General features: G+C 44.8%; 4 non-coding genes across 4 annotated transcripts; 2 read left to right on the top strand and 2 right to left on the bottom strand.

The window, feature by feature from the left end:
- Positions 1 to 2546: 2546 nt before the first annotated feature.
- TRNAL-CAG (transfer RNA leucine (anticodon CAG)) lies at positions 2547 to 2629 on the top strand. Its single transcript has one exon. It is a non-coding gene; the product is annotated as a tRNA-Leu (tRNA).
- A 3332-nt stretch (positions 2630 to 5961) lies between these two features.
- Positions 5962 to 6035, bottom strand: TRNAT-AGU (transfer RNA threonine (anticodon AGU)). The gene has a single exon. It is a non-coding gene; the product is annotated as a tRNA-Thr (tRNA).
- A 1942-nt stretch (positions 6036 to 7977) lies between these two features.
- TRNAI-AAU (transfer RNA isoleucine (anticodon AAU)) lies at positions 7978 to 8051 on the top strand. Its single transcript has one exon. It is a non-coding gene; the product is annotated as a tRNA-Ile (tRNA).
- Positions 8052 to 8436: 385 nt separating this feature from the next.
- TRNAH-GUG (transfer RNA histidin (anticodon GUG)) lies at positions 8437 to 8508 on the bottom strand. Its single transcript has one exon. It is a non-coding gene; the product is annotated as a tRNA-His (tRNA).
- Positions 8509 to 11170: the final 2662 nt, after the last annotated feature.

Here is an 11170-nt window from a genome sequence, read left to right on the forward strand (position 1 = left end):
CGAGACGAAGAGGGGGAAGAATGCTTCATCTTTGATATGGAAGCAGTTAACCATATTGCTGTGTACTACCTACTAAATATAGTCAGTTGAATATTCTGTATCCTGCGGTCGTATCAGATGGTGAGAATGAGAGCCAAGCTAGATGTGACAACTGTATATTTACCGAAGAGGGGGAGAGTCAGGAACTTTGGGTCAGCAGGAAACCTGGGATCTGATGGATGGGCATTATAAAATGCGACGAGGGAGAGAATACCCCAAGGCACTGGTTACTGAACAGCTGTGTTTTATAACTTGGGTAGGTGTCAAGAAGAGGAGACACAATTTTACACGCAGGCAAACACACAACACACATGTGTGAGAACACACAGACCCAGTGCAGGAATGTTACAACCATCACATCTAGTTTGCCCCCCCTTTTTGCCATCAAGTCACAGCTGACTTATGGTGACCACTGGGTTTTTCAAGGCAAGAGATGTTCAGAGGTGCTTTGCCATTGACTGCCTTTGCATAGCGACCCTGGTATTCCTTGGGAAGTCTCCCATCCAAACACTTGCCAGGGTCAACCTTGTTTAGCTTCTGAGATGTGATGAGATCGGGCTACCCTGGGCTATCCAGGTAAGGGCAGTTTGCCCCTTAGTACACACTAATATGAATTGCTGTCCAAATGAGCACCTGTCTAGTCCATGAGGCTGTTTACAGCAGTCTCCTCCATTTTATCCTCAGTAGGTTAGACTGAGATTGTGCAACTGACCCAAGGTCGCCCAGTAAGTCTCCATGGCAGAGTGGAGATTTGAACCTGGGTGTCCCAGATCCTAGTCTGACATGATTACCATTATACCATTCTTAATTTTTACTTAGAAGAGAAAGAAGAGTTAGTTTTTATATGCTGACTTTCTCCCCCACTTAAGGAAAAACCAAATCAGCTTACAATCACCTTCCCTTCCCTTCCACACAACAGACACCCTGTGAGGTAGGTGGGGCTGAGAGCTCTAAGAGAGCTGTGACTAGCCCAAGGTCACCCAGCTGGCTTCCTGTGTAGGAGTGGGGAAACCAATCTGGTTCTCCAGATTAGAGACTGCTCCTCTTAACCACTACACCACGCTATTCAGTTTGTACCCTGCCCTTTCCCAACCCAAATTGGGCTCAGGGCCACTTCCAACACTATACGTCAGACAGAAGTTAAAACATAGTTTAAAACACAAAATTAAAACAGCATACAGAATTTAAAGAAGGCCAGCTATTAAAAGATCAAGGGTGAGAACTGGGGATGTACAAGATCCAAATAAAGAACTGATTCCACCCATATCTTCTTCAGAAACACAGTGGAACCGGGAGCAACAATGTAAAAACAAAAACAGGCCATAGAAGCTAATGCCACAAATGGATTTTAGTCTTTAAGATGCAACAGGATTCCTCTTATTTTCGTTCCATGCTAATGCAGCTACCCTACTGACATTTGTTCCCATGTAAGCCATGCAAGATGCCTTTTGAGTATTGCAGATGAGTGGCCCAGTTGGTCTGTAGCAGCAGAATAAGAGGAGTGCAGTGGGACATTAAAGACTTAACAAAATGTTCATTCCTGCTGTAACCTTTCCCAGCAGACAACAGGGTGTTCAGCAGTGAAGACAGCAGTGCTAATAGGTTCCAAAGAGTTTTGGTTGTGAAGCCAAAATCCCCCTTCATTGTGGCTTCTGGCCCCTGCTCCATTGTCTGTTGCGCTGATAATCATGCAGTGTCCGCTGAGTGTTTGATTTGCATTGTGTCGACTTATCTTTCATGCCATCTGATCGATGCTTGGAAGCTCCTGATCCTTTTTATTTTTGGCTATGGTTCAGCTGAGGAAAAATCAATTCTGGACAAGTGGGTAAAATCTGGATGCAAATAAAGTCAGCAAGTTATCAAGCTGAAAGATAGTGTTAGGGGTGTGTGTGTCTGGTAGTAAGTGAGCTGGTAGTAAGCTTTAAAAAGTGGTTGCTAATTCAAAATGGAACCAATCTTTAACTAAATGGAATTAATTCAGTGGGTCGCCGTGTTAGTCTGTCTGCAGTAGTAGAAAAGGGCAAGAGTCCAGTAGCACCTTAAAGACTAACAAAAATATTTTCTGGCAGGATATGAGCTTTCGTGAGCCACAGCTCACTTCTTCAGATACAGCTAGAATGTGAATCCATCTGCATTCATGGCTCATTACCAATGCTGATTTCTCCACACCCATCTCTCCCCTGGACATCACAGACGCTTCTACATACCACACCTAATCCCATCACGCCTGCTATTCACATTTACATACTGTTAACATTTGCACACTAATGATTGTCTGAATTCACTCTCCTCTACTTAAAAGGCAGATGGATTCACATTCTAGCTGTATCTGAAGAAGTGAGCTGTGGCTCACGAAAGCTCACACCCTGCCAGAAAACATTTTTGTTCGTCTTTAAGGTGCTACTGGACTCTTGCCCTTTTCTTCTAAATGGAATCAATCTTCCTAAATTGGGGTTTCAGTTATGTGTTGATTACTAGTGAACATGGAGAAGAAGCTTTGCAGAGCTGTCAGGATGGCCGAGCGGTCTAAGGCGCTGCGTTCAGGTCGCAGTCTCCCCTGGAGGCGTGGGTTCGAATCCCACTTCTGACAAGCAAATGTTTTCTTTAAATTCCAGCGGACCTCCGTCTTTATAGATACAAACCCTTAGAACGTTTCATTAAAGCAAAATAGCATTAAGGGTTCCTCTCCCCCAGTACTTTTAGACTCTCTTAAACCTGAGGTTTAGCATTTACAAGCAGCGATCCAAGGCCGGAAGAAGCGCCTGCAGCGGCGCACCGAGGCATGCCCGACTCTGCTCCTGGCGGAACGGCGGCTTCATTCCCTTTGCTGCGCTAGCGTTAACCCTTTATTTGCCGGCTCTCTTGCCAGTCCGAGACTTTGGAGTGACAGACGCGAAGAGGAAAACCTCGCCGGGCGCGCAGGGGGTGACCGCACTTTGTATTCCCAGCGATGTATTAAGAGTTTGAAAATGTGATAAAAAAAAAACATCGCTTTAAAAGGGTTTTTGGATACTACGGCTTATAAATGGTTGGAAGGCAAGGGGCCAAACAAAGTGCGAATCGTGTTTTTTTATAACGTTTTCAAACTCTTAATACATCGCTGGGAATACAAAGTGCGGTAACAGCGGACAGACTGGCTGTTTATGCACGGGAGGGTTTTGCCTTGGATTTGCCGCTCTCTAGATGCCCATTTTCCCCATTCAAATTCTCTCTCTCTCTCTCTCTCTCTCTCTCTATATATATATATATAAAAACATAAAACAAAACAGTTACAATAATAAAAAGAAAATAAAAAGATACAAAAGAGTATCAATTGTATGTTCTACGTTCGTAGTGACAAAGTTATAAAGTTCAAAAAACAAAGATACCCTTTTGACCCTCCACCCACGTTAAAAAAGTAACCCCTCACCAGACTTCCGAAGAAGTGTCTAAACAGTTTTAACAATAATATTAACAGTAAAATAGAGAAGTAATAAAGCTTGTTTCTATAACTCACTAACTAAAATAGTAAAATCCATTTTTGCCAGTTTCTCCCAATATGTGACGGCCTTTTCCCAAGTTTTTTTGTATTCTTCCATATCTTTTCCATGTAGGAATTCTGTTAATTTGGCCATCCTCATCCATAGTTTCTCTCTCCCCATTCAAATTCTCAAAACTCTGAATGGGGGCTTATTGTTGAATTTTGGGAGTTTGGATGGGGAAAATGGGCATCTAGAGAGTGGCAAATCCAAGGCAGAACCTCCCGTGCAATAATGGCCTTAGGCTAGCCTGATCTTGTTAGGTCGCAGAAACTAAGTAGGGTCTGCCGTGCTTAGTCCTTGGACCGGGGGGGGGGGGGGACACCTCCAAGGAGAGTCCAGGGAGTCTGATCATCTCTTGCCTTCCAAACTCTATGGGGTCGCCATAAGTCGGCTGTGACTTAACAGCAGTTTTCACCACCACCGGTACATATTTGGCTTATACTGAAGGTTCAGATGCTACTGCCTCCTTGTAGATAATAATCTTCTAGAATTTGTGCTACAGCTGCCTTTCCTTTATTGGTGTAGGGAAAAGACCCAGCGTAGCTATGAAGTCTTCAGTATATTACTGTGCTTTTCCTTCTTTTGCATGCTGAACGAACCATGGGCTGCAATTCAATGCCTTGCTGAGATAGGTAGCTGTCAGGTCTGGACTGGAGTGCTCTGTTATGGCAAATGAAGTAAATAAATAAAAATAAATATTCAGCCTCCATATCAAACATTCCTTGTTAAAACCTCTGATGGTCCATACATTTTCTTTGTCCTGGAGGCTGCCTATTCTCTTGCACAGTTGCCACCACAACATCCATTAGAATTTATGTCTAATTTTTATCTCACACTTCCTCCAAGAAGTTCAGGGCAGCCAGAATCACAATGCCTTCAATCTGCAGCACAGGTCTGTAGGTGGCTTTGGGAGCCAGTGTGGTGTAGTGGTTAAGAGGGGTGGTTTGGAGCAGTGGACTCTGATCTGGAGAGCCGGGTTTGATTCCCTACTCTTCCACATGAGCTGCGTACGTTAATTTGGTGCACTGGGTTGGTTTCCCCACTCCTACACATGAAGCCAGTTGGGATGCCCTGGGCTAGTCACACTCTCTCAGCCCCACCTACCTCAAGGGGTCTCTGTTGTGAGGAAAGTGATTGTAAGCCGGTTTGAGTCTTCCTTTAATTGGTAGAGAAAGCTGGCATATCAAAACCAACTCTTCTTCTTCTTTGTCATCAATGTTTCCGTTGAGGACATGTAAAGCTGCCGTGTGGGCCGCACTTGCAACCCCTGCCAAACATGACAAGACAAGCACGCACGCCTTGCCCAAGGAGGGCTTGCAGATGTCGGTGCTACCCCTATAACAAGTGGTGTAATCCCTCTGGATATCAGCTGGTCGCTCACCTCTACCCCTGCGGTGTGACATCTCCTCCATCAGGCTGTCCTCCTCTGAGTCAAATATTGGCCTTACCATGAAGATGACAGTGAGCCAGTTGTCATTATATAATCAGACCCCCCCCCCCACTGACACAATACCTTAACAAGGGTGCCGAGTAAAGTTGCCAGTCATGGATAAGAAGAGGGGTACTCTTGTGCATTCGTAACTGGTTAAGCAGCAGGAAGGGAGGGTAGTAAACTGATAGAAGTAGTAAGTAGTTGGGGGGGAGGTGTCCCTCAAGCATCTGTATTTCATTTATGCATAAATGATCTGGAAGCAGTGATGGGGCCTAGTTTGTGGACAATGTCAAATTATTCTCAAGGAAGCATACCCAGACTGTGAAGAGGACCTCTCCAAACCGGGTGAGTGGACAACACCATGCTGAATGAGGTTCATTGTAGGTAAGTGTAAAGTGATGCACCCTGGGACAAAAATGTCCTGACTTTACATATACACTCATGGGGTCTGAGCTGGCAATGACTGGCCAGGAAAAACATCTTGGGGTTAGAGTGGATAGCTCAGAAAAATGTCGACTCGGTGCACGGCAGCGATGAGAAAGGAAAATACTACAGTAGTACGATTAGTAGAAGAAGGTCTCTAAATAAAATGGGTAGTACAGTGATACCCTTGTGTAGATCTATGCTGCAGTCACAGTTTGGACACTGAGCACAGTGCTGGTCTTCCCATCTCAAAAATATTTTACAGGCTATGTCCAAGACTGCTGGTTAAATGTCTTTAAAAGGTGAAATCATGGAGGATACCCATGACGGATGGGTGGGGCTTCTGTGTCCAGCAACAGTCTACCATTGAATGTCAGTTTCTGGTGTTCGACCTCCGCCTAAAAAGGATGCTCAGCTAGACACAAGGATGCTGCTGACACAGCAATTCTTTGAATGAGGACCATTCAGCGACGGAATCACAGGAATCTCATTTTGCCCTTGTGAACGTAACATTTAGAAATAAATGACATAAATGAAAGAACGTAGAGGCACCGCTGGGATTCGAACCCAGGATCTCCTGTTTACTAGACAGGCGCTTTAACCAGCTAAGCCACGGCGCCCAGAGTTGCATCATAAGCCTACAAAAACACTCTCTAAAGAATAAATGGGGTTTAAGTTTGCTTTGCAATTTTTGGATTTCTGTAGCCATCTGTGTACCTTAAGATATGAAAGCCTAGTAAAAGCTGTTCATGGACCGCCGCAGCTCTCATCGATGCTTGATTTCAGCGCCGATCAGTATTATCTGCAGATAAAAGCGCCTCCACCTTTACAGCTCCGAATGTCGCTCTTTCTTTTTTAAAATTTTATTATTATTATTATTTTCAAATTGATTTACAATCTTAGTTATTTTTTCAGTTCCTAAAGTACATAATATAAAAGATTTCTATCTTATCTCTAAGTGTGTACACACACACACACACACACACACACACATATATATAACTTCCCCTCTCCCCTCCTCAGTCCATTTAATATCCATGTTTCTCTCTTTGTATTCAATTCTAATTCATTATAATAAATCAAAGCTGTCAATCCTACAATACATTTTTAAACTTTGGTAGTGTAGTTACTCCTGACACTTTGAATTAGAGTAATTCATAGCCCTTAATATTTCCCAATTTAAGTTCAGTTGCGCAATATATTGTCCATGCCTCCCATTCTCGCAAAAATTCACTATTTTCCTTTGGATTTATTAATGCAGTTAATTTTGCCATTTCGGCCTCGCTCTTTCCACCTCGTTTTGATGCAGCCTTCCCTGCCCAGGGGAACATTCCGGCTTCCAGGCCAACGGAGAGAGATATTTTTCATGCTGTTGATTTGCACGCATTTTGAATGGCCGCATTTTATTTTGCACCAGCACAAACCTCTCACCTCTCGAGCAGGGCCATTGGGAGTCACTCCCTGCTGTGAATCCGGCAGCTGTGAATCCGGTCTAACTTCACGCAACTGACACATTTTTTGTTTATTGCTTTTGAGAGTTTCCAAATTAGTACTTCTCCTTGGCAAAGTTAAAATCCATTTCCCTGAAAGCAGATCTATGATGAGGATCCTAGTTCTGCAGAGGTTATTTCTGTCCTTGTGCGCAGCAAACTATACGGCTTCTTCTCTTGGGAAATTACTGAGTGCCAGCAAAAGATGGATTGACTCAATAAAGGAAGCCACAGCCTTCAATTTGCAAGATCTGAGCAAGGCTGTCAAAGATAGGACATTTTGGAGGACTTTCATTCATAGGGTCGCCATGAGTCGGAAGCGACTTGACGGCACTTAACACACACACACACAGCAAAAGTACTTGCCCCCCACCCCCCGCTGCAAATGTGAGCCATTTATGCACGGGAGGGTTCGCCTTGGATTTGCTGCTCTCTAGATGCACATTTTCCCCCCCCACCCCCATCTGAATTCTCAAAACTCTGCATGGGGACTTATGGTTGAGTTTGCATTAGTGACCCAGTGGATGAGCAAGCTGGCGAAGAGGGACACGTTTCGTTTTTAACTGGTTTGCGGGCGAGCAACGCATTGTTACCCGCGTGAACGAAGGAAATAAAGGGATGCCATAGCAAAACTTTCTGCCCATTTATTCATGGGAGGTTTTGCATTGCATTTGTCACTTGAGAGATGCACATTTTCCCCATCTGAATTCTCAAAACTCTGCACGGGGGCTTATTGTTGAGTTTTGAGAATATGGATGGGGAAAAAGTGCATCTAAACAGTGGCGAATCCAATGCAAAACCTTCCATGAATAAATGGCCTCTGCCTTCGTTTTGTCACTCGCTTCCAGCGAAAGGGCTGCAGGTGCCTCTTAGTCCGACCGCCTCTTCCTCTTCTGGTCTGTGACCACAGTCCCGATTGATCATTTAAGCATTGGGGGGGGGGGAAATAGGATGTAATGTTTATGATCGGAGTCAGCTTAAAAAGAAAACAGCATCTGGTCAAGCAATAAAAACTGCCGCATAATGCATTCTTTTCTGCAAGGGGGAAAATGGAAAAAGGTTGCACGCGAGTGGCCGGTTAGCTCAGTTGGTTAGAGCGTGGTGCTAATAACGCCAAGGTCGCGGGTTCGATCCCCGTACGGGCCAGTTGCCTTTTTTTTTTCTCTCCGCAAAAAAAGTCAGATGTACTATTGAGCTGCTTTAAATTTACTTTCCCCTTACCCCATTAGCAAAACCTCAGTATAACAAACTGTACTTCTCTGTTTGCCGGAAACTGTCATGTTTCTGAGTAGGGTCTGGTTTGGGCATTCAGGTTGGCTTCTTAGGTGCACGCACAAAATCTCTGAACTTTCTGAACTGTCTTTAGCATTGAACCCCAAATGTACCCATCGTCGTTTCGGAGTGTTGTCAAGTATTCGGGGTTGCTTCCTCCAAGACAGCTTCTTGAATGGGATAAGTTGTAAACGGGAAACATGGTATGAAATCACAGCCTGGAAACAAAGCGTCCCCAAAAAAAATTTTTAGGAAAATGTGCCGTGACTCGGATTCGAACCGAGGTTGCTGCGGCCACAACGCAGAGTACTAACCACTATACGATCACGGCGCGCCACCGCACAGCTGCACTAGCCCTCTTGAGCAAGTCTACATCATCAATCGCTAGTGAATGACAGCATTGTTTGCATTAAACATGTTTTTGAAGGACAGGTCTCAGAAAGACATTCTGCCCATTTGCCGCAGCAGAACAAAACGGAAAAAAACGAGCTTCGTTAAACCTTCAAGATTTCCGTGTCGCAACCAGTCAATCAACCTGTTAGTCTTTAAAGCACCATGGAACCGTTTTTCATTTTACTGCACTTTGCACTGAAAACAAACATTTCCCCCAAAGGGATCAGGAAGGAAACCCCCCAGAGGAGATGCCAGGCGGAGCTGGATGGCCCGCTTTGCTTCTGGGCGCCAGGTATGCTTGACGTGGCATCTGCTTCCGCCAGGACAGTGGCGCTCATCTCAGCAGGGCCTTCTAGGTGCCACCCTGCAAATGGGCAAAATCAACAGCTGCCCCTGTGCATGAGTTATTTGTTGTGCCCACCCACCCACCCATCCAGCCTTCTAGGTGCCACCCTGCAAATGGGCAAGATCAACAGCTGCCCCTGTGCATGAGTTATTTGTTGTGCCCACCCACCCATCCATCCATCCACCCATCCAGCCTTCTAGGTGCCACCCTGCAAATGGGCAAGATCAACAGCTGCCCCTGTGCATGAGTTATTTGTTGTGCCCACCCACCCACTCACCCATCCATCCATCCACCCACCCACCCTTCTAGGTGCCACCCTGTAAATGGGCAAGATCAACAGCTGCCCCTGTGCATGAGTTATTTGTTGTGCCCACCCACCCTTGCGGAACTGCCTGCCTGGGCTGATTCGGAGGGCTCCTAATCTCCAGGCTTTGCTCAAACTATCCAAAACTGAACTAGTCAGGTGGGCATGCGCAGACCGAGCAGGGGAGGCAAAAGGTCATTGGAGGGGTGGAAGGAAGATCAGCTGGGCTGCTAAAAACGGGGGCCATTTACGCACGGGAGGTTTTGCTTGGCTTTGCCACTCTCTAGATGCACACTTTCCCCATCCAAATTCCCCAAACTCAACAATAAGCCCCCATGCAGAGTTTTGAGAACTCAGATGGGGGAAATGTGCATCTAGAGAGAGGCAAACCCAAGGCAAAACCTCCCATGCGTAAGTGGCGGAGGGGGGGGGGTTCATTCAGTCTCTGAAGGTGCTGCCTTCAGGATTCCCAAGAAGGTATTTTAAACGTAGCCTGCCAAACAGATTGATCACACAAGACTCCACAAGGGCAACAGCCTACAAGTACACAGAGTAAAAATGTGTGTGTGTGTTAAGTGCCGTCAAGTCGCTTCTGACTCATGGCGACCCTATGAATGAAAGTCCTCCAAAATGTCCTGTCTTTGACAGCCTTGCTCAGATCTTGCAAACTGAGGGCTGTGGCTTCCTTTCTGGAGTCCATCCATCTCTTGTTGGGTCTTCCTCTTTTCCTGCTGCCCTCCACTTTTCCTAGCATGACTGTCTTTTCCAGTGACTCTTGTCATCTCATGATGTGACCAAAATATGATAGCCTCAGTTTAGTCATTTTAGCTTCTAGGGTCAGTTCAGGCTTGATTTGATCTATAACCCACTGATTTGTTTGTTTTTCTGGCAGTCCACAGTATCCATGACACTCCTCCAACACCACAGTTCAAAGGAATCTACTTTCTTCCTATCAGCTTTCTTCAATGTCCAGCATTGTGGTTTGGGTTTACTGTTCTGGAGCATGTTAACATTGACCGATTTCTCCAACCCCACAAAAACCAAATGGGATCCCCAGCTATTCCTGTAAATTCTTCATTGCGTGGCTCTTAGAATACAAAACCTGCTGGATCAGGTCCTCCTACCTTCCTCATTGTTGTTTCAGGAGACGCCAAGCATGGGGGTGCTCTCCTATAATAGTAATTTTTCAAAAGCATCACAGAGAATCAGCACTGTGATCTCCACCAATGCCACCGTTCTCTTCCTACACACTTACATAGCCATCTCTTAGATGGTTGCTGAGAACAGGGAATAGCAACAGAGTACGCAACGGTTTCAATCTTTACTAGATCAGAAAAGAAAGGCTTTCACCATTATGGATCTGTTTTTGTTTAAAGATGTTTCTTAGGTATATCCATTTGCCAACAGACTCAAAAGTTCCAAGCCGGAGCGCCTCTTAAGTACTGAGAGATACGAACCCCTCAAGGTCAATCAGACAAATCAAATTGCTTTAATGAACCTGCTCCCTATTACTGGCACTAAGCTCTGGTGAAGGCTGTAAATACGAATTCTTTGTGTAAGTCACCAGCAAAGAAAACAAATATGACCTTTACAGCTGGAAAACAAACATCCACAATTGCAAGCGAACTGGAAAAAATAATTTATTAAAATACATAATTTTATGACAGTTGTTTACAAAACAGCAAAACTTTACTATTATGCGGCTCATTATGTTTACAGGGCTTTTTATTTGCAACAGATGGAACAATTGAGGTCCTAACTACTTTCCATGATTGTCAAATGTTTGCTCCTAGCTGCTGGAATAAAACACATAGGTGTAATCATAGTGCCAATTTTATTTGGTTTCTTCACAGAAGTGCTCCACAAACCCTGACAGCGAATAGAATATATCAAGCAACAGCATATTGTGATAAAAAAAATTTGGGTTTGCAGAATTTGGCCCAGAGACGT

This window comes from Euleptes europaea, chromosome 12 (genome assembly GCF_029931775.1).
Source record: "Euleptes europaea isolate rEulEur1 chromosome 12, rEulEur1.hap1, whole genome shotgun sequence".
NCBI classification, from domain to species: domain Eukaryota; kingdom Metazoa; phylum Chordata; class Lepidosauria; order Squamata; family Sphaerodactylidae; genus Euleptes; species Euleptes europaea.